General features: G+C 42.8%; 1 long non-coding RNA gene and 1 pseudogene across 4 annotated transcripts in view; one reads left to right on the top strand and one right to left on the bottom strand.

Annotated features, from left to right (window-relative positions):
• The window catches only part of LOC144337202 (uncharacterized), a 74553-nt gene that overhangs the window by 15859 nt on the left and 35356 nt on the right, over positions 1 to 23338 (bottom strand). The window contains exon 1 of one of the 4 annotated variants that reach the window (XR_013409942.1): positions 3272 to 3364. The exons of the other annotated variants lie outside the window; for them this stretch is intronic. This is a non-coding gene — a long non-coding RNA (uncharacterized LOC144337202). Of the gene's footprint in view, positions 1 to 3271; positions 3365 to 23338 lie in introns of those variants that run through there. 4 annotated transcript variants of the gene reach the window in all.
• LOC717003 (putative elongation factor 1-alpha-like 3 pseudogene) lies at positions 21234 to 22906 on the top strand (annotated as a pseudogene).

Raw genomic sequence — 23338 nt, 5'->3', positions numbered from 1 at the left:
ACCCAGCCTTCTTTGAAGAAATTAATCAGTTGATCCTAAAATTCATATTGAAACGTAAGGGACCCAAAATAGCTAAAACGATCTTGAAAAAGAACAAAATTGTAGAACTGATACCTCATGATTTCAAAGCTTACCACAAAGCTACAGTGACAGCGTAGGAGCTGACATACAGGATAGACATAGAGATCAATGAATCAAACTAACAGTCAGAAAATAAACCCTTAGATTTGTTGAAATCAAATTTCAACGAAAGTGCTAGGATGATGAAGTTAGGGAACAAATGATTTTTCAACAAATGGTGCTGGGAAAACTGTATATTCATACACAAAAGAGTGGGCAGAGAGAGAATCTCTTCCTCACAGCATATACAGGGATTAACTCAAAATGTATCATAGACCTAAAGACAAGAGCAAAACATATACAACTCTTAGCAGAAATGTAAAATAAGCAAGCCACAGAAAGACAAATACCACACCATCTCACTTGTATGTAGAATCTAAAAGAGTTGAACTCATAGAATTAGAGAGGATGGCAGTTACCAGAGGATGGGTGTGGGCAGATGGGAACAGGGAGATATGCAAAGGATATAAAGTTACAGTTAGACAGGAAAAATAGGTTTTAGAGATCTACTGCAGAGCACGGTGACTATAATTAATAATAGTGTATTGTAGGGTGGACGTGATGCCTCACACCTGCAATCCCAGCACTTTGGGAGGCCAAGGAGCAGGGTTGCTTAAGCCCACAAGTTGGAGACCAGCCTGAACAACACAGTGAGACATCGTCTCCATGAAAAACAAAATTAGCATGGTGTGGTGGTGCGTGCCTGTGGTCTCAGCTACGTGGGAGCTGAGGTGGGAGGATCATTCGAGCCTCAGAGGTGGAGGGTGCAGTGAGCTGTGATCACACCACTGCACTCCAGATTGGGCATCAGAATAAGACCCTGCCTCTTAAAAAAACAAATGGTGCGTTGTATATTTCAAAACTGCTGAAGAGTATATTTTAAACATTCCAGTGACAAAAAGGTATATGAGGTGGTAGATATGGTAATTAACTTGATTTAATCATTTAACAAGGTAAACATATATTAAATCATCATATTTTACCCCATAAATATACACAATTATTCTTCATCAACTTCTTAAAAAGATTCCTAGCAGAAAACGTAGAAGTAAGTCTTAATGACCTCGAGTCAGGTAACATTTTCTTAGATATTACACCAAAAGCACAAGAGACAAAAGAAAGAATAGACTTCATCAAAAATTAAAAACCTATGCACTACAAGCAATAGCATCAAGGAATTGAAGACAATGCACATAATGAGGAAAGTATTTGCAAATTATATATATGATAAGGGATGAGTATCCAGAATATCTTTTAAAACTCTTACAACTAAATAATAATAAAATAAATAACCCAATTTAAACATGGAAAAATCTGAATAAACCTTTTCTCAAAAAGGAATACAAATGGCCAATAAGGACATGGAAAAGACGCTCAGGGTTGTTATTTACTAAGGAAATGCAAATTAAAACTACACAGGATATCATACACACCCACCCAGATAACTGTAATAAACAGAAAAATAGAAAATAACAAAGGCTGGAGAATCTGCGGAGAAATGTGAGCCCTCATACGCTGCTGGTGGGAGTGTAATTGATGCAACCTCTGTGGAAAACAGTTTGCCAATTCTTCCAAAAGTTAAACAGAATTACCTGTGGCCTAGCCATTCCACTCCTAAGGCTACACCCCAAGATAACTGAAAACAGGTTCTCAAGCAAATACATGTATACGTATGTTCGTAACAGCACTATTCACAATAGCCAAATGGTGGAAACAGCCCAAGTGTCCATCAACAGATGAATGGATAAATGAATGCTGATATGTGGATACAACTGAATATTATTTCGTTATAAAAAGGAATGACTACTAATAAATTCTAAATGACTACTAATAAATTCTAAAACGGGGATATGCCTTGAAAACATTAAGTAAAAAAAAAAAAAAAAAAAAGTGACACAAAAGGTCACATATGGTGTGATTCCATTTTTAAGAAATGTCCCAGATAGGTAAATCCAAAGAGACAGAAAGCAGACTGGTGGTTGCCAGGGGTGAGGGTAGAGGGGAAGGGAAGGAATAGCTAAGTGGGCATGCGGTGGTTGGGGGCTGTGGGGCCAGGTGACGGGGGGTAAAAAGCAATTCTGGAAGATGATTGAGCTACTCTTCCTTCAACTTGAGAGAGAAAGTAAGAGAAAGAAGGAGAGGAGGGAAAAGACAGGGAGGGGAGAGGGGACGAGAGCAGAGGGGGATGGAAGACAGAGGGAGAGAGGGAGAGGGGGAGGAGGGAGAGAGGGAGAGAGGGGGAGACAGAGAGACAGAAAGAGAGAGAGAGAGAGAGAGAGAAGAGAGAGGAAAGAGAGAGAGAGAGAGTGATGGTTGCCCAATAAGAAGTTAATGAACACAGCAGGCATTGCTCATCTTGATGGAATATAAACAACAAAACAGTCCACTGCCTGGGCTGCCCTTACTTGAGCACACTCCTGGTGTAGTCGATCCTCCTGCCTGGGACACTGAACCTCATGATTTCCTGGCGCTGAAAGCCCAGGAACTCCAGGCAGCAGTGCCTGGGCTACAGAGCTGGGTGTGGTTCGAGGGCAGGATGATCCCCTCATCACAGTCCCAAGAGATTGCAGATCTGGTCTCCACTCCTGAGTGTCAACTGGCACAACCACAGTTCATTATCTGGAAGAGTCAGAGCTGATGAGCTGGCAGGGGGCCTCTGAGAGCTCCCAACCCTATCCACAGTGCTATAATCCTCCCTCCTCTCTTCTCCCTCCACTCACCACACCCATTCTCACCTGCAGTCCCTTCTGAGTCTGAGCCCAGGAGTTCAAAAATAAAGATCGGCTGAGAGCAGAAGGAGAATGACAGTGATTCTGGGGTCACCAGATCATGATCATGGAGCACAAGATGCTGTCTCTGAGTTTCTTTGGTCGCTGTAACAACTGACAGTGGAATTTGGGACTGACTCTGTGTGCAGGTTCTGGGGACTGGGCTTGGCAGGTGAGGAAATGCAGGGAGGGCTCTGGGAAGGGTTAAGCTTCTGGAATTTACAAGCGGGGACAGAGATTGCAATGCAGTCAGAGAGGACACGCGTGATTATGAGGTGGGAAACCAAGAATTAAATAGGGAAAAGAGAATTAAGTATGAGGTTCAGAGGTACATTAGAGATAACAGTAGGCATTAGCTCCACCTGCGGCTAGCGTTGCCTTACCGAAGATTCTGGGTACCATGGAGCTTCAGAGCAGCTGATGGGACAGCAGCAGTGGAAATGGGTCAGTGACTTTACACAAGGACTTATGTAGGCTGTGAACTTACCCACATTTAGGGAGGTGGGAGGAAGCAGTGTCCTCTTGGAAAGGGTGGGGTATGAAGTCGCAGAAAGCATAAGGAAAAAAATGCATCAACAGCTTAGTAAGATGTTCCTGGATCTGTTCCAAGTGGCTGCTACCTTCTCAGACCTCTCGAAACCTCAGGATAAAGTCTTCCCTAGAACCTTTCAAAGCTGTGAGTCAGTGTCATTCTTTGAACTCTGCCCACGCAAAGCCACTTGGAAGAGATTCCTTGGCTCTTACTTATCTGACAGCATACTACTCACCAAACACCAGCTGCCTCTAAGCTCCCCATATTCATCCACCCTGAAGTTTCAAAGCGGTCCCTCTATCCCCATCTCAGTCCACCTCCAGACCTGCACTGTGAGAAACAAACTCACCCATCCAAGCCCAAAGAATGGACTCAGAGGCACAGAAAACAGTGGAAGCAAGACTTTTAACGACGGTCTTGCAAAATTGAGTGTCTGGTAGGCAGGCACACCTTGTACAGTTACAATAAGCAATTTATCCCCTAGTGCACAAGTCTCTCCCCCAGTTCCTCATAGGCTGAGTATGATGGGGTCGCAATCTTCCCAGACGTCACCTATTGGTTGCTGGGTTGAGGCTTTTAGGTGTTTTCTTTAGGATTGTCTCGCTGCATTTTGTTGCAGCCTATAATGCATTGCAATCAAAGTCAGCTCAGGGGCTTTTCAAGTATTTGACTTATGACCTAGGTAGTCAGGCAAGCTGATAAGAATAGATAAAGTGAGCTATTTTCCTGGCTAGTAAACTTTCATTCTAAGCTAAACTCTGGTTCAGGCGAGGGTAACTAAGGGGGCCCCGACAAGCATGCACCAGCTATTAAAGCACGGGCCTAGTATATTCTGTCCTTCCATAGTTTGTGGGCCTCAGCCTGTTTGAAGTACTTTGTCTTGGAAATGGATCACCATATCCATTATTATAACTGTAGACAGCACTGTCTATAATTCTTCAGAGTCATTGAGGGGAAACTGTGAAGATGCAGCATAATCTAGAAAAAGAGCAGGGGCTGTAGAAACTCTGCCAGGGAGAACAAAAAAGGAACAGTGATAGAACAGACATCTGGGATTCACAGAATAGACGGAAAGGCAGCACCTTTTTGTTGTTGTTTCTGGAGTGCTTTGTCCAAGGAAACGCTCCTTCTGTGTTTCTTACCGTTATTTTATTGTCACCATCACTCTTATTTGTGTGATGGGATACCATGTGGGCTATTATTATAATGTGCTCCTGTGTTTTCCATTGACTTCCTTCCCATACCACAGTGAGATGGGTGGGAGGGTGAGACAGAGATCAGGAGAGGTGTTAGGGCTTTATAAAAGTGCACTGTTAGTAGAAGAGTCTCTTCCCCCTCTCTCCCTTTTAATTGGATGTCCAGCTCTTCAGGATTGATTCCTGCAATAAACTAGCTCTCCTCTCCTAATTCTGCAGTTGTTTGCATGAATGTGTCTGTCTGTCTACCAATATGCCTTCTCCTTGCCCACACACAGAAGTTCCACCTGTAAATACATATCCTCCCCATCTACACAAAATAGCTACACAGAAAACAGACCTATGAGAGCTACATTCCTGTTTACCAAGTTAATTAGTGTGAACAGCTCATTATAACTCTCAGCCAGCAACCAAGGTATTCACAACTGCCAAGGAATTCATGACTGCTTGAAAGAGAAAGGCCAGGGTTGGTGCCAAGATGGCCGAATAGGAACAGCTCCAGCCTTCAGCTCCCAGCGTGAGCGACACAGAAGACAGGTGATTTCTGCATTTCCAACTGAGGTACTGGGTTCATCTCACTGGGGCGTGTCAGACAGTCAGTGCAGGACAGTGGGTGCAGCCCAACGAGTGAGAGCTAAAGCAGGAAAAGTGGAAAGTGCAACGTGGAAGGGAATTCCTTTTCCTAGCCAAGGGAAACAGTGACACACAACACCTGGAAAATCGGGTCACTCCCACCCTAATACTGCGCTTTTCCAAGGGTCTTAGCAAATGGTACACCAGGAGATTATATCCTGTGCCTGGCTCAGAGGGTCCCACACCCACAGAGCCTCCCTCATTGCTAGCACAGCAATCCGAGATCTAACTGCAAGGTGTCAGCGAGGCTGGGGGAGGGGTGCTAAACAAAGCAGCCTGGAAGCTCAAACTGGGTGGAGCCCACCGCAGCTCAAGGAGGCCTGCCTCCCTCTATAGACTCCACCTCTGGGGACAGGGCATAGCTAAACAAAATGCAGCAGAAACCCCCGCAGGTGTAAATGTCCTTGTCTGACAGCTTTGAAGAGGGTAGTGATTCTTCCAGCATGGAGGTTGAGATCTGAGAACAGACAGACTGCCTCCTCAAGTGGGTCCCTGACCCCCGAGTAGCCTAACTGGAGAGCCTAACTGGAGTAGACCTCAAGCAAACTCCAACAGACCTGCAGCTGAGGGTCCTGACTGTTAGAAGGAAAACTAACAAATAGAAAGGACATCCACACCAAAACCCCATCTGTACGTCACCATCATCAAAGACCAAAGGTAGATAAAACCACAAAGATGGGGAAAAAGCAGTGCAGAAAAGCTCAAAATTCAAAAAATCAGAGCGCCTCTCCCCCTCCAAAGGAATGCAGCTCCTCACCAGCAACGGAACAAAGCTGGACGGAGAATGACTTTGATGAGTTGAGAGAAGAAGGCTTCAGTCGATCAAACTTCTCAGAGCTAAAGGAGGAACTACAAACCCAGCACAAAGAAACTAAAAACCTTGAAAAAAGATTTGACAAATGGATAACTAGAATAACCAATGCAGAGAAGTCCATAAACGACCTGATAGAGATGAAAACCATGACACGAGAACTACGTGACAAATGCACAAGCTTCAGTAACCAACTCAATCAACTGGAAGAAAGAGTATCAGAGATTGAAGATCAAATGAATGAAATGAAGTGAGAAGAGAAGTTTAGAGAAAAAAGAGTAAAAGGAAATGAACAAAGCCTCCAAAAATATGGGATTATGTGAAAAGACCAAATCTACATCTGATTGGTGTACCTGAAAGTGACGGGGAGAATGGAACCAAGTTGGAAAACACTCTGCAGGATATTATCCAGGAGAACTTCCCCAACCTAGCAAGGCAGACCGACATTCAAATTCAGGAAATACAGAGAACACCACAAAGATACTCCTCGAGAAGAGCAACTCCAAGACACATAATTGTCAGATTCACCAAGTTGAAATGAAGGCAAAAATGTTAAGGGCAGCCAGAGAGAAAGGTTGGGTTACCCACAAAGGGAAGCCATCAGACTAACAGCAGATCTCTCAGCAGAAACTCTACAAGCCAGAAGAGAGTGGGGGCCAATATTCAACATTCTTAAAGAAAAGAATTTTCAACCCAGAATTTCATATCCAGCCAAACTAAGTTTCATAAGTGAAGGAGAAATAAAATCCTTTACAGACAAGCAAACGCTGAGAGATTTTGTCACCACCAGGCCTGCCCTACAAGAGCTCCTAAAGGAAGCACTAAACATGGAAAGGAACAACCGGTACCAGCCATTGCAAAAACATGCCAAAATGTAAATGTACCATCGATGCTAGGAAGAAACTGCATCAACTAACGAGCAAAATAACCAGCTAACATCATAATGACAGGATCAAGTTCACACATAACAATATTAACCTTAAATGTAAATGGGCTAAATGGTCCAATTAAAAGACACAGGCTGGCAAATTGGATAAAGAGTCAAGACCCATCAGTTTGCTGTATTCAGGAGACCCATCTCACGTGCAGAGACACACATAGCCTCAAAATAAAGGGATGGAGGAAGATCTACCAAGCAAATGGAAAGCAAAAAAAAAGCAGGGGTTGCAATCCTAGTCTCTGATAAAACAGACTTTAAACCAACAAAGATCAAAAGAGACAAAGAAGGCTACTACATAACAGTAAAGGGATCAATTCAACAAGAAAAGCTAACTATCCTAAATATATATGCATCCAATAGAGGAGCACCCAGATTCATAAAGCAAATCCTTAGAGACTTACAGAGAGACTTAGACTCCCACACAATAATAATGGGAGATTTTAACACCCCACTTGTGGGGAAAAGAAAGAGAGATCAGACTGTTACTGTGTCTATACAGAAAGAAGTAGACATAAGAGACTCCATTTTATTCTATATTTGAGATGCTGTTAATCTGTGACCCTACCCCCAATCCTGTCCTTGCAAGAGACATGTGCTGTGGTGACTCAAGGTTTAACGGATTTGGGGCTGTGCAGGGTGTGCTTTGTTAAACAAGTGCCTGAAGGCAGTACGCTTGTGAAAAGTCATCACCATTCTCTTAATCTCAAGTACCCAGGGACACATACACTGCGGAAGGTCCCAGGGACCTCTGCCTAGGTAAGCTAGGTATTGTCCAAGGTTTCTCCCCATGTGATAGTCTGAAATATGGCTTCGTGGGAAGGGAAAGACCTAATCATCCCCCAGCCTGACACCCGTGAAGGGTCTGTGCTGAGGACGACTAGTATAAGAGGAAAGAAGACCTCTTGGCAGTTGAGATAGAGAAAAGCATCTGTCTCCTGCTGGTCCCTGGGCAATGGAACATCTCGGTGTAAAACTCGATATTATGTTCTATTTACTGAGAAAGGAGAAAACTGCCTTAGGGCTGAAGGTGGGATGTGCTAGTGGCAATACTGCTCTTTATGCACTAAAAAGGTTTATGGAGATGTTTGCATATGCATATCAAGGCACAGCACTTTTCCTTAAACTTATTCATGTCACAGAGATCTTTATTCATATGTCTTACTGCTGACCTTCTCCCTACTATGATCCTATTATTCTGCCACTTCTCCTTTTCTGAGATGGTCAAGATAATGATCAATAAATACTGAGGGAACTCAGAGACTGGTGCAGCACGGGCCCTCTGTATGCTAAGCACTGGTCCCCTGGGCCCACTTTTTCTTTCTCTGTACTTTGTCTCTGTGTTTCATTTATTTTCTCAAGTCTCTCGTTCCACCTAACGAGAAACGCCCACAGGTGTGGAGGGGCAGGTCACCCCTTCATATAAATACATATTAGCCATACTAGAATTACAAATTAAAACCACAGTGAGATACTGCCTCCCATCTACTAGAATTGGTAAAATTTAAATGTATATAATATATTAAATAAATACATATATATTTATATATAATAATTACATATAAATACGTATTTATATATTTATTTACTTATACATATTAGCCATACTGGAACTACAAATTAAAACCACACTGAGATACTACCTCCCATCTACTAGAATTGGTAAAATTTAAATATATATATTAAATAAATAAATACGTATATATTTTTATATAATAAATATAATAAATAAATACATATAAATATGTATTTATATGATTTATTTATTTAATATATATATTTAAATTTTACCAATTCTAGTGCATCTTTAATTCTCTGTCAGTGAGGGAAGCTGGAAGCAAGATGGGAAGGTGGGGAGAAGAAGAAACGCTGAAAGGAACTAAGAGTTACTGGAAGGAGGGCTTCAAGCTGGTGAGTGGGTCACTCACTGGTAGGTAAGTCATGTGTGGAAGCCTGTTTGGGGTGTTGCAAGGATTGACTGTGTTGGACTGGATGAGGGAGGGCCACTGGGATGCAGGTGAACAAGTACTGGAGTATGCATATTTAGATATTATGAAATTACACACAAACATATATGAAAGAGAGAGAGAATACCGGCAATACCGAGTGCTAACAAGCAAGTAAAGACACTGAATTTCTCCTATTTTACTGATAGAAATGAAAATGGTATATATATGTATCACTCTGAAAAACATTTTGGCTGTTTTTATAAAATTATACATTTACCATACAAACCATCACTCACACTCCTGGGTATTTATCCCAGAGAAATGAAAACGTATGTTCCCACCAAAAAAGCACAAGCATTCATAGTATTTTACTTGTAATAGCAAAAAAATGGAAACAACTCAAATATCTATCAACAGGGGAAATGGGAGACAAACCGTGGTACACACATACAATGGAAACTTTTGAGCAATATAAAGGCAAGGAACTATTTACATACACCATGACTTGGTGAGATCTCAAAGGCACCGTGTCAGATACAAGAAGATGGTCTCAACAATTACATAGGTAAGAATCCACTTAGCTTTTCCTGTGACACTCAGGAAAGGCAAAACTATCGGAAGAGTGAATGCCAGGGTTGGGGTCGGATTTGGGGTGATGGAACTGTTCTGTAACCTGATAATGATTGTGATTACATGAATCTATACCTGTGTTAAAAAGTTGTGCATAGAAAAGAGTCAACTTGGCCGGGCGCGGTGGCTCAAGCCTGTAATCCCAGCACTTTGGGAGGCCAAGACGGGCGGATCACGAGGTCAGGAGATCGAGACCATCCTGACTAACACGGTGAAACCCCGTCTCTACTAAAAAATACAAAAAACTAGCCGGGCGAGGTGGCGGGCGCCTGTAGTCACAGCTACTCGGGAGGCTGAGGCAGGAGAATGGTGTAAACTCAGGAGGCGGAGCTTGTAGTGAACCGAGATCTGGCCACTGCACTCCAGCCTGGGCGACAGAGCGAGACTCCGTCTCAAAAAAAAAAAAAAAGAAAAGAGTCAACTTACTGTATGTGTTTAAATAAAATAATTAAAATCAGGGTGTGGAAACTAACCTTTGTATTGACTTATTTATTCAGAAATAATTTTGAATACATATTTTATGCAAGTGTTGTTCTAGTTGCAAAGAATATAGCAGTGAGCAAAATAAGGGGTTTAATTTTGTTCAGAAGACACAGAAAATAAACATCGAGTAAGTAGATATGATATGATACGATATGATATGAGATGATATGATATCAACCAGCGATGTATGCCATGGAAAAATAACAAAGGAGTTTAGGAGATAGAGAATTACATGGACAGGTATCAGCATGTCATGACTTGAGGGTCAACTGCCAGAAACTAAGAATAATTATATTGTATCAATGGTCAAAAAGATCAAAAGAGGAGTAACATTTCAAGACACATTTAAAATATATGATATTAAATGAACTTAGCATTTCTGTATCTATAAATAAGGTTTTACTGGAACACAGCCACATTCACTCATTCATTCATTCATGTATTGTCTTCACGCTTCTGCACTACAACGGCAGAAGTGAGTAGCTGCAGAAGAAACTTATGTTTTGCAAAGCCTGACTCTTTACATAAAAAGTCTGCCAACACCTGCTGTAGACAATGCTAAGTGAGGGTGGTCAGGGAAGGCCTCTGTGATGAGGTATCTTCTGAGCAGAGACCTGACAGAGGTGAGGGGTGGGCCCACAGGTTACTCAAGGAATCCCCTAGGGTTCTAGCCCAAGTTGGGGTGGCCAGCATGGGGCATTCAACAAATAACAGAGGCTATGTGGTGGGTCTGAGGGAGGGAATGTGAGTGGCAGGTGATGGGTCAGAGTAGACCAAGGGCCTGTTTGTACAACTCAGTAGGCCACCATGCGCAGTCTTGATTTTCTCTGAGCCACAGGGAAGCCACTGGAGGGGTCTGAGCAGAGACATCACCTACAGTGCTTGGCAAATGGGAAGGGGTTTATAAATGTGAGCTATTGTTATTGCCAACGATACCATCTGATAATACAGTTGGCTCTTGAACAGTGTGTGGGTTAGGGGTCCTGACACCCCTGTGCAGCTGAAAATCTGCATATAATTTTTGACTCCCCAAAAATGTAACTACTGGCTGGGCCTGGTGGCTCACACCTGTAGTCCCAGCACTTTGGGAGGCTGAAGCAGGTGGATTGCTTGAGCCCAGGAATTCAAGGCTGGAGTGAGCTATGATTGCACCACTGCACTCCATCCTAGGTGACAGAGTGAGACTCTGTCTAAAAGAAAAAAGAAACAAAAAAACGTAACTACAAATAGCCTACTGTTGATGGGCAGCCTTACTGATAACATAAACAGATTAATACATAGGTCGTATATTCTATGTATTATACACTACATTCTTACAATAAAGTAAAATAGAGAAAAGAAAATGTTATTAAAAATCTTGAGAAAGAGAAAATATATTTACTATGCATTAAGTGGAAGCGGATCATCATAAAGGTCTTCATCCTTGCCTTCACACCGAAGAGGGTGATGAGGAAGAGGAAGGATTGGTCTTGCTGTCTCAGGGGTGGCAGAGGTGGAAAAAAATACAAATGGACCTGCATAGTTCAAGCCTGTGTTGTTCAAACATCAACTGCAGTAACATGTAACAGTCAACCCCTGCATTTCCACCCAGCAACCTCACAAAGCCAGTGCATTTATAGGAGTTAAACGAAAATTCTTCGGATTTTGTAGCGTAGAGGTGTTCTTCATTATATAAACTTAAGCTATAATAATATTTGCTGTGAAGACTTGACAGTGATAAGCTAAATGAGATTATCTGTATCAAAAGCTGTTATAATGTGCATGTAGAAGCCAGTGGAAGCTTTTAAATTGACAGAAGTCCAGGCAAGAGGGTGCAGAGTGCAATTAGCCAATATCAGCAGCTCTCTGGGCTTGTTTGTACATACAGAGCAGTATCTCTAATCTTCCCTACCATTTTCCAGAGGGTTTCACCCAGCATGGGTCCCAGTAATAATATCTAACAGCAACCAGCGGTGCTACCTACTTAAGTCCAATTTAAATAGTCTCTTTCATATAATAATTTAAACATAGATAGATAACATATTTGTATATTTATATTACATCACAGTGCATTGTTTTTTCATTGCAGAAGGAACAGATAACTCGACTCAGATATTACGCAGATATTTCTTACTTCAGATACCCATACTCACCAGTAAGTAAATGTTAACAAAGAAGTAACTCTTTTTGATGCTATATTTCTTTTCTTTTTATTTATTTTTTTTTTTGAGATGGAGTCTTGTTCTGTCGCCCAGGCTGGAGTGCAGTGGCCGGATCTCAGCTCACTGCAAGCTCCGCCTCCCGAGTTTATGCCATTCTCCTGCCTCAGCCTCCCGAATAGCTGTGACTACAGGCGCCCGCCACCTCGCCCGGCTAGTTTTTTTGTGTATTTTTTAGTAGAGACGGGGTTTCACCGTGTTAGCCAGGATGGTCTCCATCCCCTGACCTCATGATCCGCCCATCTCAGCCTCCCAAAGCGCTGGGATTACAGGCTTGAGCCACCGTGCCCAGCCCTTGATGCTATATTTCATGTAGAAACCCTGGATAGACTGCTAAAAAGCTTTTTAAGAGTATTTTTGTAATGTTTGAGGAAATTACCTGGTGGTATGAACTGGGCTAGGAACATTATTATTTTTGACAATTAAAATAATAGAATGCAAATTTCTACATTCTGAAAATTTTCTGTCCAACATACTTCCCAAGGTGGAGTCACTTGGCATGATAAGGGGTGTGTGTGGGGTCCCCAGTTTACATGATCTTTACACACACATTTATGTTATTGGATGCTTATAAGTCATTATTTCATTGTGCTTAAAGAAGAAACTGCAGCTCGGAGAGGTTAAGTAAATGTTAAAATTCCACAACTGGTAATGGTGAACCTGGGTCCCTAAAGTCACGAGAGAGAATTATGAGAGTATGATAGGAAACTTCGAAGATACTGAAGCCAGAATCTGCTAACAGCAATGAGCAAGTGAGGGGTGAGGTAAAAGGAGGAGAAGGATACTTTATTTGTACTTTTTAAAAACCACGTACTGGAAGTTTTGTTCTTTGCATGTGTATCTTTGATAATTTAGGGAGAATTCGGGTTGGGCAAATACCCAGGAGAGTGACCAATGGCAGAACAAGATAATGAGAGAGGTAAGCATGAGTCCTATGGGATGCATAGAGTGAGTCCTTTATTCTCTATCAGTGAGGGAAGTTGGAAGCAGGGTGGGAAGGTGGGGAGAAGGAGAAACACTGAAGGCAACTAAGTTATTGGGAGCAGGGCTTCAAGCAGGTGCTGGTAGGTGAGTCATGTTGCTGAAGCCAGTTTTGGGTGTTTCTAGGAGTGGCTGTTCAGCTGGATGACGGAGGACCACTGTGGGTGTAGGTGGAGAAGGTGCTGGAGGGAAAGGCGGGCCCAGGTAGTGAAGAGCCTTATGGGATGAGCTGGGGAGCCTGGGTTTCATCCTAGAAATGGTGGGGAGTCGTTTAATAATTTTGAGCAGTGAAACTCATGACCAGATTTGCATTCTTCTAAAACCAGGCCCCACTCTGTGATCCTGGCGTGTCTTCCCAGACACCTGGTACTATCACAGTCACCACGGCAGCAAGGTAGCGTTTTCCTGCCCACTAGTATCACCTTGCTCATGTGTTTATTTACTTTTCAAAAATATGGGTTTGTTGGTGTCAGAGACAATTCTCCATGGATCGCTTGCAATTTTGCTGGCCTGGCAGTGAGGCATTGACTGTCCTTTTGTTCCATACTCTTTTCAAGGATGTTTGTGTAGTGAACCTCCTTGGAAGACAGAGGCAAGGTTTCCCTTTAGCGCAAACAATAGGTGTTTACTGTCCTGTATAATAATGATACTCTCTTCCTCCAGGTCATTTAGGCTCTGATAAAACCCTAATAATTTAGGCTCTGGTAAAATGGTTTCTCTTAATGGCAGAGCTTGTTAACAAGAACAGAACACTCTGGTGTGTTTTGCAATGGTTACTTTCCCCTTCCCCCTTCATGCCGGAGCATGAAGGAGGTTTTTCTCCCATATTCGCTGTGAGAACCTCATAGGGTTCCTGGAGGTAAAACTCTTAGAAAAGTGCAGAGGCTCCCCTTAGACTGGGCACCCTGGAGTTTTTAATTCTCAGATTGGTCCACACTGAGCCTCCAGGATTTCATTCATTAGACTTCGTGTTTTCCTATCCTGGTACTGGTTCCCACAGACGTTTCTGCTGATGGGTTTCTACTGCAGTAGTTTTGATTCTCTGTATCCACCTGCCTGTGTCAACAAATCTTAGGGCAGTAGTTTGCTCTGTGATCCCACTTATCTAAGAGTTGTTAATTTTTTACTTTGTTCAGTATTTACTTTCTGTTAAGATGGTGGTGAGGAGTTCCAAGCCTCTTACATGCTTGACTAGAAACTGGGAGTCCCAGAGAACATTTTCTTTAGAGACGAGGTCTCACTATGTTGTCTAGGTTAGACTTGAACTCTTTGGCTCAAGTGATCCTCCCACCTTAGCCTCCTAAGTTTCTGGCATTACAGGCAGGTGCCACTGTGCCCAGCTCAAACACCTATTTTTAATAATGTTCATCCTCTGGAAGCTGAGATTTTCCTTATGAGCCAACATATGACCAATTTAGCGTAAATCTTCTACATAGACTTGAAAATCATGTACGTTCTACCATTTTGAGATATATATATATAGGCTGGGCATGGGGGCTCATGCTTGTAATTCCAGCACTTCGGGAGGCTGAGGTGGGTGGATCACCTAAGGTCAGTTCAAGACCAGCCTGGCCAACATGGTGAAACCAAGTCTCTCCTAAAAATACAAAAATTGACCCAGCATAGTGGTGCACACCTGTAGTCCCAGCTACTCAGGAGGCTGAGGCAGGAGAATCATTTAAACCCAGGTGGTGGAGGTTACAGTGAGCTGAGATCATGCCACTGCACTCCAGCCTGGGCAACAAGAATGAAATTCCATCCCAAAATATATATATATATATTTGTGTGTGTGTGTGTATACATACATATATATATAGTGTGTGTGTCTTATACTATATATACATATATATGCATACACATATAAATATATACACACATATAAATACATATAGACATATACACATATGTTTGGTTATGTGTGTTAGTTGCGTTGTTCAAATTTTTAGCCCATTCTGATTTTTTGTTCTCCTTATTATATAAGCTATCCCAAAAAGTGTATTAACGTCTTTCACCATAGTTGTGAAGTTGCTTATTTCCACTTTTATTTTAGTTACTTTTTTGAAGCTAAGTAATTAGGAATATTCAGATTCATAATTATTATACATTGCTTTTGGATTGACCCCTGTGTCATTATTCCTTGTCCTGCTTTATCTCTAGCTTTATCTTTTGTATTAAAGCCTACCTTGCTATTCACTTATACTACAGTAATTTTCTTTTGCTAGTGTTTGCATGATGTATCTTTTCTACATATTAATTTTTAACATTTCTGGAACCTCATATGTAACATATATTTCTTACAAGTGCATAGAGGTTCTTTCTTAAACTCAGACTTAAAATCTCAGAATTCAATTTGAATGATTTAGTTTTTTAAAAAAATTGGTTCTGACTGGCGAGAGGAGCTGAGACAGCCAACCAGATGCAGCCAGGAAGAGCTTCTCCCACCTAGAGACTGACCATCAAGAAGCCCAGCATACACCAAGCAGATCTTTGAAAGGAAGGCACTGAGAGTGGAGTGAGGGAGGCAGGCCCTCAGCTGGAAGGGGAGGAAGCTGAAAGCCCTGCACAGGGTTGCTGAGCATGAGGACTTGATCCTGGCCCTGAGCAGCTCCTGAGGAAGTAAGGAGTTAAATAGGTATGGAGTGGCCCACTCTTGCAGTCCATCTCACATGCAATGACACCCATAGGCTCAAAATAAAGGGATGGAGGAAAATCTACCAAGCACATGGAAAACAGAAAAAAAGCAGGAGTTGCCATCCTAATTTCAGACAAAGACTTTAAACCAATGAAGATTAAAAGAAAAAAAAAAAAGACAAAGAAGGGTATTACGTAATAGTAAAGGGTTCAATTCAACAAGAAGGCCTAACTATCCTAAATACATATGCACCCAACACAAGAGCACCCAGATTCCTAGAGCAAGCTCTTAGAGACCTTCAAAGAGATTTAGACATCCATACAAGAATAGTGGGAAACTTCAATACCTCACTGACAGTATTAGACAGATCATCGGGTCAGAAGATTAACAAAGATATTCAGGACCTGAACTCAGCACTGGATCAAATGAGCCTGACAGACTTCTACAGAACTCTCCACACAAAAGCAACAGAATATACATTCTTCTCACCACCATATGGCACACATTGAAAAATCGACCACATAATGGGAACGAAACACTCCTCAGCAGATGGAAAGAGGGGCCTTCCCGGCCCCCCAAAGTGCCGAGATGCCTAGGTCCTCCCTGTGCTTGGGAGGGTGGGGCTCCTGCCTGCTCCCAGCCCCCAAGAACACAGGGAGGCCCCGGTCTGCAGCCGCGACTTGGGAAACTGCAGCCCTGACTTGGGCAGCTGTAGCCACATCCAGAAGGGTGGGGCACCTGCCTCCTCCTGGTTTCAGCTGGCTCTGTGAAGTGTGGTACCACCCTGTACACAGCTCCACCTCAGGGCTCCTCTCTGCCTGCCCCTCTGTGCCCAACCAGGCTGCTCCCCTGCTGGAGGGTGACTCAGCCCGGCCCCATTGTGGTGGTGCCCAGGGCAGTGGGCTCCACAGGGCTCCCAGGGGCTGGCTCGGGGGACTGCCCACCTCTTCTCTACATTTTCCCTGCAGTGATGGCAGGCAAGGTGCTGGCAGCACAGCGGCCCTGACCAACCCTGCACAAATTCGATGCTCTCAGGGCAGGCCCCAGGAGTCCTGGCTGTGCCTTCTGCCTGGTGCTTGTGGGTTCCTGGGACGCAGCGAGGAGCAAGGTTGTGGCTGCAGTGGAGGCGCCAGGCCTGAGAGTGGGTCCTGTTAGGCCGTGCAAGGGTGAGAGTGGCGCAGTCAGCTGCCTCGGGAACACAGGGCACAGGGGATGCACAGGGGTTCCACCACCACCACCACTGTTGCTCCTGCAGTCACTCCTGCCACCACTGCAGTACACCTCCCTGCTGCAGCCAGCATGATGGCAGCGACCACTTCAGACGGTCAGCCGCTGCTATCAAAAGCAATTTATAGATTCAACACTATTCCTATTAAGCTACCAATAACGTTCTTCACATAACTAGGAAAAACTATTTTAAAATTCACATGAAACCAAAAAAAGCCCGAATAGCCAAGGCAATCCCAATCAAAAAGAACAAGGCTGGAGGCATCATCCTACCTGACTTCAAACTATACTATAGGGCTACAGTAACCAAGGCAGCAGGGTACTGCCACAAAAACAGACACATGGACCAACGCAACAGAATAGAGAGCCCAGAAATAAGGCTGCATGCCTACAACTATGTGATCTGAGACAAAGCTGATAAAAACAAGCAATGGGGAAAGGACTCCCTATTCAGAAGTGGTGCTGAGATAACTGGCAGCAGAAGATTGCATATTATACAAAATAATTGCATATGTATAAAAATAATATACAGAAGATTGAAACTGGACTCTTTCCTTACATCATATACAAAAATCAACTCAAGATGGATTAAAGACTTAAATGTAAAACCAAAAATTGTAAAAAACCCTGGAAGATAACCTAGGCGATACCATTCTGGACATCTTGGCTATGAAATCTGTACTGTGGCCAACATGCGTCAGGCGCCTACTGTGTTAGCTGCTGGTCACCCACACACAGGTGGACAACTCCCACCAGGCTGCTGGGCCAGTGAGGGACAAAGAAGTCCTGGACAGTCACAGCCGTGTGTGTGGGGGACCTGGGGTTCTTGGGAGGGTGCTCCTGGTTTACATGGTGATGAGTGGCCCCACTGCTGGGGTCTGCTCACACACCGAGTGAGGTGGGGGACTTGTTTCCTTCCAAACATGTAGCCTCAAAAGGGCCACCATGAGGATGCAGGCACAGGTTCTTCCCACTGGATGGTTTACGGTTTCCCAGAGCTGTTCTCTGATAACATTCGAAGATGGAGAGACTCCTTGGGCTTCTATTTTTGCCGTGTTCCTGAAAAGGCGCAAAGCCCCTACTGGACCCTGTAGGACATGTGGAACACAGAGAGGCCACTATATTTGCCCACAGACATCTTAGAGCAAGCTTGATGGAGGACACTAGTCCGAGAACACCAGTGGGAGGATGGCTGGGGCCCAGGAGGTCAAGGCTACAGTGAGCCCTGATCACGTCACTGCACTCCCACCTGGATGACAGAGTGAGACCCTGTCTCAAAAAAAAAAAAAAAAGTTTTGAATCACAGGATGTCATATCAGTTAGCTCAGAGTACACCATAGCTCCTGTTCTCTGCCTTGGATGCAGATCTAGATGAATTACACAGATGGCTCCCTGGTCTTTGGCTTCTACTTAGACACCAGGGTGGCAGGTACCCAGCACTCATCCAACACATTCTTCAGCACTGACTTCTCCAAGGGGCCGAATCATAGGAGGGGCACCCGAGTCTTCTCACGTAGGCTCTGGACAACAAGTACAGATTTCATAGCCAAGATGCCAAAAGCAATCATGACAAAAGCAAAAATTGACAAATACGATCCAATTAAACTGAAAAGCTGCACAGCAAAAGAAACTATCAATAGAGTAAACAGACAACCTACAGAATGGGAGAAAATTTTTGCCAACTATGCATCTCACAGAGGTCTAATATACAGCATCTATAAGGAACTTAAGTTTACAAGAAAAAGAACAAACAACCCCATTAAAAAGTGAGCAAAGGACATGAACAGACACTTTTCAAGAAGACATACATGCAGCCAACAAGCGTATCAAAAAAGCTCAGTATCACTGATCATTAGAGAAATGCAAGTCAAAACCACAGTGAGATACCATCTTGCACCAGTCCAAATAGTTATTATTAAAAAGTTTAAGACATAATAATAATAGATACTTGCAAGGTTGTGGAGAAAAAGGAACAAAGGAACACTTATACACTGTAGTGGGAGTATAAATTAGTTCAACCATATGGAAAACAGTGTGGTGATTCCTCAAAGACCTAAAAACAGAAAGACCATTTGTCCCAGTAATTCTATTACTGGGTATATACCCAGAAGAATAGAAATCATTCTTTTTTTTTTTTTTTTTTTTTGAGACGGAGTCTCCCTCTGTTGCCCAGGCTGGAGTGCTGTGGCCGGATCTCAGCTCACTGCAAGCTCCACCTCCCGGGTTTACGCCATTCTCCTGCCTCAGCCTCCTGAGTAGCTGGGACTACAGACGCCCACCACCTCGCCTGGCTAGTTTTTTGTATTTTTTAGCAGAGACGGGGTTTCACCTTGTTAGCCAGGATGGGCTTGATCTCCTGACCTCGTGATCCGCCCGTCTCGGCCTCCCAAAGTGTTGGGATTACAGGCTTGAGCCACCGCGCCCAGCCAAATATAAATCATTCTATCATAAAGACACATGCACGTGTATGTTCACTGCAGCACTATTCATGATAGCAAAGACACGGAGTCAACCTAAATGCCCATCAATGGTAGACTGGATAAAGAAAATGTGATACATATATATCATGGAATACTATGGAGTCATAAAAAAAGAATACGATCATGTCCTTTGCAGGAACATAAATGGAGGTGGAGGCCATTATCCTTAGCAAACATAGGAACTGAAAACCAAATATCACGTTTGTACTTATATGTGGGAGCTAAATGATGAGAAAACATGGACATATAGAGTGGAACAACACACACTGGGGCCTTTCAGAGAGTGGAGGATGAGAAGAGGGAGAGGATCAAGAAAAATAATTAATGGGTACTAGGTTTAATACCTGGGTGATGAAAAAATCTGTACAAAAAACCACCATGACACAATTTACCTATATAACAAACCCGCAAATGTACCCCTGAACTTAAAATAAAAGTTAAAAAGTTCATTGTAGATTCTGGATAGTAGTCTTTGTCAGATGTATAGATTGTGAAGATTTTCTCCGTTCTGTGGGTTGTCTGTTTACTCTGCTGACTGTTCCTTTTGCTGTGCAAAAGCTCCTTAGTTTAATTAAGTCCCAACTATTTATCTTTGTTTTTATTGAATTTGCTTTTGGGTTCCTGGTCATGAAATCCTTGCCTAAGTCAAAGTGTAGAAGGGTTTTTCCAATATTATCTTCTAGAATTGTACAGTTTCAGGATGGAAGTCTCTAATCCATCTTGAGTTGATTTTTGTATAAGGTGAGAGGAGGATCCTATTTCGTTCTCCCACATGTGGCTAGCCAATTATCCCGGCATCATTTGATGAAAAGAGTATCCTTTCCCCACTTTATGGTTTGGTTTGCTTCGTTGAAGATTAGTTGGCTGTAAGCGTTTGGGTTTATTTCTGGGTTCTGTATTCTGTTCCATTGGTCTATGTGCCTATTTTTATATCAGAACTATGGTGTTTTGGTGATTATGGCCTTATTGTATAGTTTGAAATCAGGTAGTGTGATGCCTCCAGATTTGTTCTTTTTGCTTAGTCTTGCTTTGGCTATGTGGATTCTATATGAAATTTAGAATTGTTTTTTCTAAGTCTGTGAAGAATCATGGTGGTATTTTGATGGGGATTGTGGATTTCAAACAAATCAGTAAACGATCCCATCAAAAAGTGGGCTAAGGACATGAAAAGAAAATTCTCCAAAGAAGATATGCAAATGGCCAACAAACACAGGAAAAAATGCTCAACATCACTAATGATCAGGGAAATGCAAATCAAAACCGCAATGCGATACCACCTTACTCCTGCAAGAATGGCCATAATCAAAAAATCAAAAAACAGTAGATGTTGGCATGGATGCAGTGATCAGAGAACACTTCTACACTGCTGGTGAGAATGTAAACTAGTACAGCCACTATGGAAAACAGTGTGGAGATTCCTTAAAGAACTAAAAGTAGAACTACCATTTGACCCAGCAATTCCACTACTGGGTGTCTACCCAGAGGAAAAGAAGTCATTATACGAAAAAGATACTCACACATGCATGTTTATAGCAGCACAATTCCAATTGCAAAATCGTGGAACCAACCCAAATAACCATCAGTCAACGAGTGGATAAAGAAACTGTGGTACTTTTTTGCAATGAGTTTGCCACCAGAACACCCCTAAAAGCCAAAATGGGAAAGGAAAAGACTCGTATCAACATTGTCGTCATTGGACATTGATGCCTCAGGACACAGAGACTTTACCAAAAACGTGATTACAGGGACATCTCAGGCTGACCGTGCTGTCCTGATTGTTGCTGTTGGTGTTGGTGAATTTGAAGCTGGTATCTCCAAGAATAGGCAGACCCGAGAGCATGTCCTTCTGGCTTACACACTGGGCGGGAAACAACTAATTGTTGGTGTTAACAAAATGGATTCTACCTAGCCACCCTACACCCAGAAGAAATATGAGGAAATTGTTAAGGAAGTCAGCACTTATATTAAGAAAATTGGCTACAACCCCATCACAGTAGCATTTGTGCCAATTTCTGGTTGGAATGGTGACAGCATGCTGGAGCCAAGTGCTAACATGCCTTGGTTCCAGGGATGGAAAGTCATCTGTAAGGATGGCAATGCCAGTGGAACCATGCTGCTTGAGGCTCTGCACCGAATCCAGCTGACACCAGCTCATCCAACTGACGAGCCCTTGCACCTGCCTCTCCAGGATGTCTACAAAATTGGTGGTACCGGTACTGTTCCTGTTGGCTGAGTGAAGACTGGTGTTCTGAAACCTGGTATGGTGGTCACCTTTGCCCCAGTCAATGTTACAGCTGAAGTAAAATCTGTCGAAATGCACCACGAAGCTTTGAGTGAAGTTCTTCCTGGGGACAATGTGGGCTTCAATGTCAAGAATGCGTCTGTCAAGGATGTTCATCTTGGCAACGTTGCTGGTGACAGCAAAAACGACCCACCAATAGAAGCAGCTGGCTTCACCACTCAGGTGATTATCCTGAACCATCCAGGCCAAATCAGCACTGGCTATGCCCCTGTACTGGATTGCCACATGGCTCATACTGCATGCAAGTTTGCTGAGCTGAAGGAAAAGATTGATCGCCATTCTGGTAAAAAGCTGGAAGATGGCCCTAAATTCTTTAAGTCTGGTGATGCTGCCATCGTTGATGTGGTTCCTGGCAAACCCATGTGTGTTGAGAGCTTCTAGGACTATCCACTTCTGGGTCGCTTTGCTGTTCATGATGTGAGACAGACAGTTGCCATGGGTGTCATCAGAGCAGTGGACAAGAAGGCTGCTGGAGCTGGCAAGCTCACCAAGTCTGCCCAGAAAGCTCAGAAGGGTAAATGAATATTATCCCTAATACCTGCCACCCCGGTCTTAATCAGTGGTGGAAGAACAGTCTGAGAACTGTTTGTTTCAATTGGCCATTTAACTTTAGTAATAAAAGACTGGTTAGGGATAACAATGCATCATAAAACCTTCAAAAGGAAAGGAGAATGTTTTGTGGACCACTTTGGTTTTCTTTTTTGCGTGTGGCAGTTTTAAGTCACTAGTTTTTTAAATCAGTACTTTTTAATGGAAACAGCTTGACCAAAAATTTATCACAGAATTTTGAGACCCATTTAAAAAGTTTAATGCAGAAAAAAAAAGAAACTGTGGCATGTATATATATACAATGGAATACTGCTCAGCCATAAAAAAAAGTAATGATTTAACAGCATTTGCAACAACGTAGATGAGATTGGAGAAAACTGTTCTAAGTGAAGTAACTCAGGAATGGAAAACCAAACATCATATCTTCTCACCAATATGTGGGAGCTAAGCTATGAGGGTGCAAAGGCATAAGAATGATACAATGGACGTTGGGAACTTAGGGGGAAGGTTGGGAAGGGGTGAGGGATAAAAGCCTACAAATAGGGTGCAGTGTATACTGCTCGGGTGATGGGTGCACGAAAATCTCACAAATCGCCACTAAAGAACTTACTCATGTAACCAAATACCATCTGTACCCCAATAACTTATGAAAAAATTAAAAGTAAATTTTTAACGTTTAAAAAAAGTAAAATTAGTGACTAAAAAAGGAAATTGCATGCAGTCTGTCTGTCGTCTATCAATCTAACATCTGTCATCTAAGCACCCATCCATCCATCACCTATCTATCTATCTATCTACCTACCTACCTACCTATACATCTTACCTATCTACCTATACATCCGTTTAAGAACAATTTTCTGAGAGGAGGATTGATAATTTTCATTAAATCAGCAAAAATTATCCAGTACCT

Source organism: Macaca mulatta, chromosome 19, assembly GCF_049350105.2.
Source record: "Macaca mulatta isolate MMU2019108-1 chromosome 19, T2T-MMU8v2.0, whole genome shotgun sequence".
Lineage (NCBI taxonomy): Eukaryota > Metazoa > Chordata > Mammalia > Primates > Cercopithecidae > Macaca > Macaca mulatta.
This window is presented reverse-complemented; position numbering and strand designations above follow the sequence as displayed.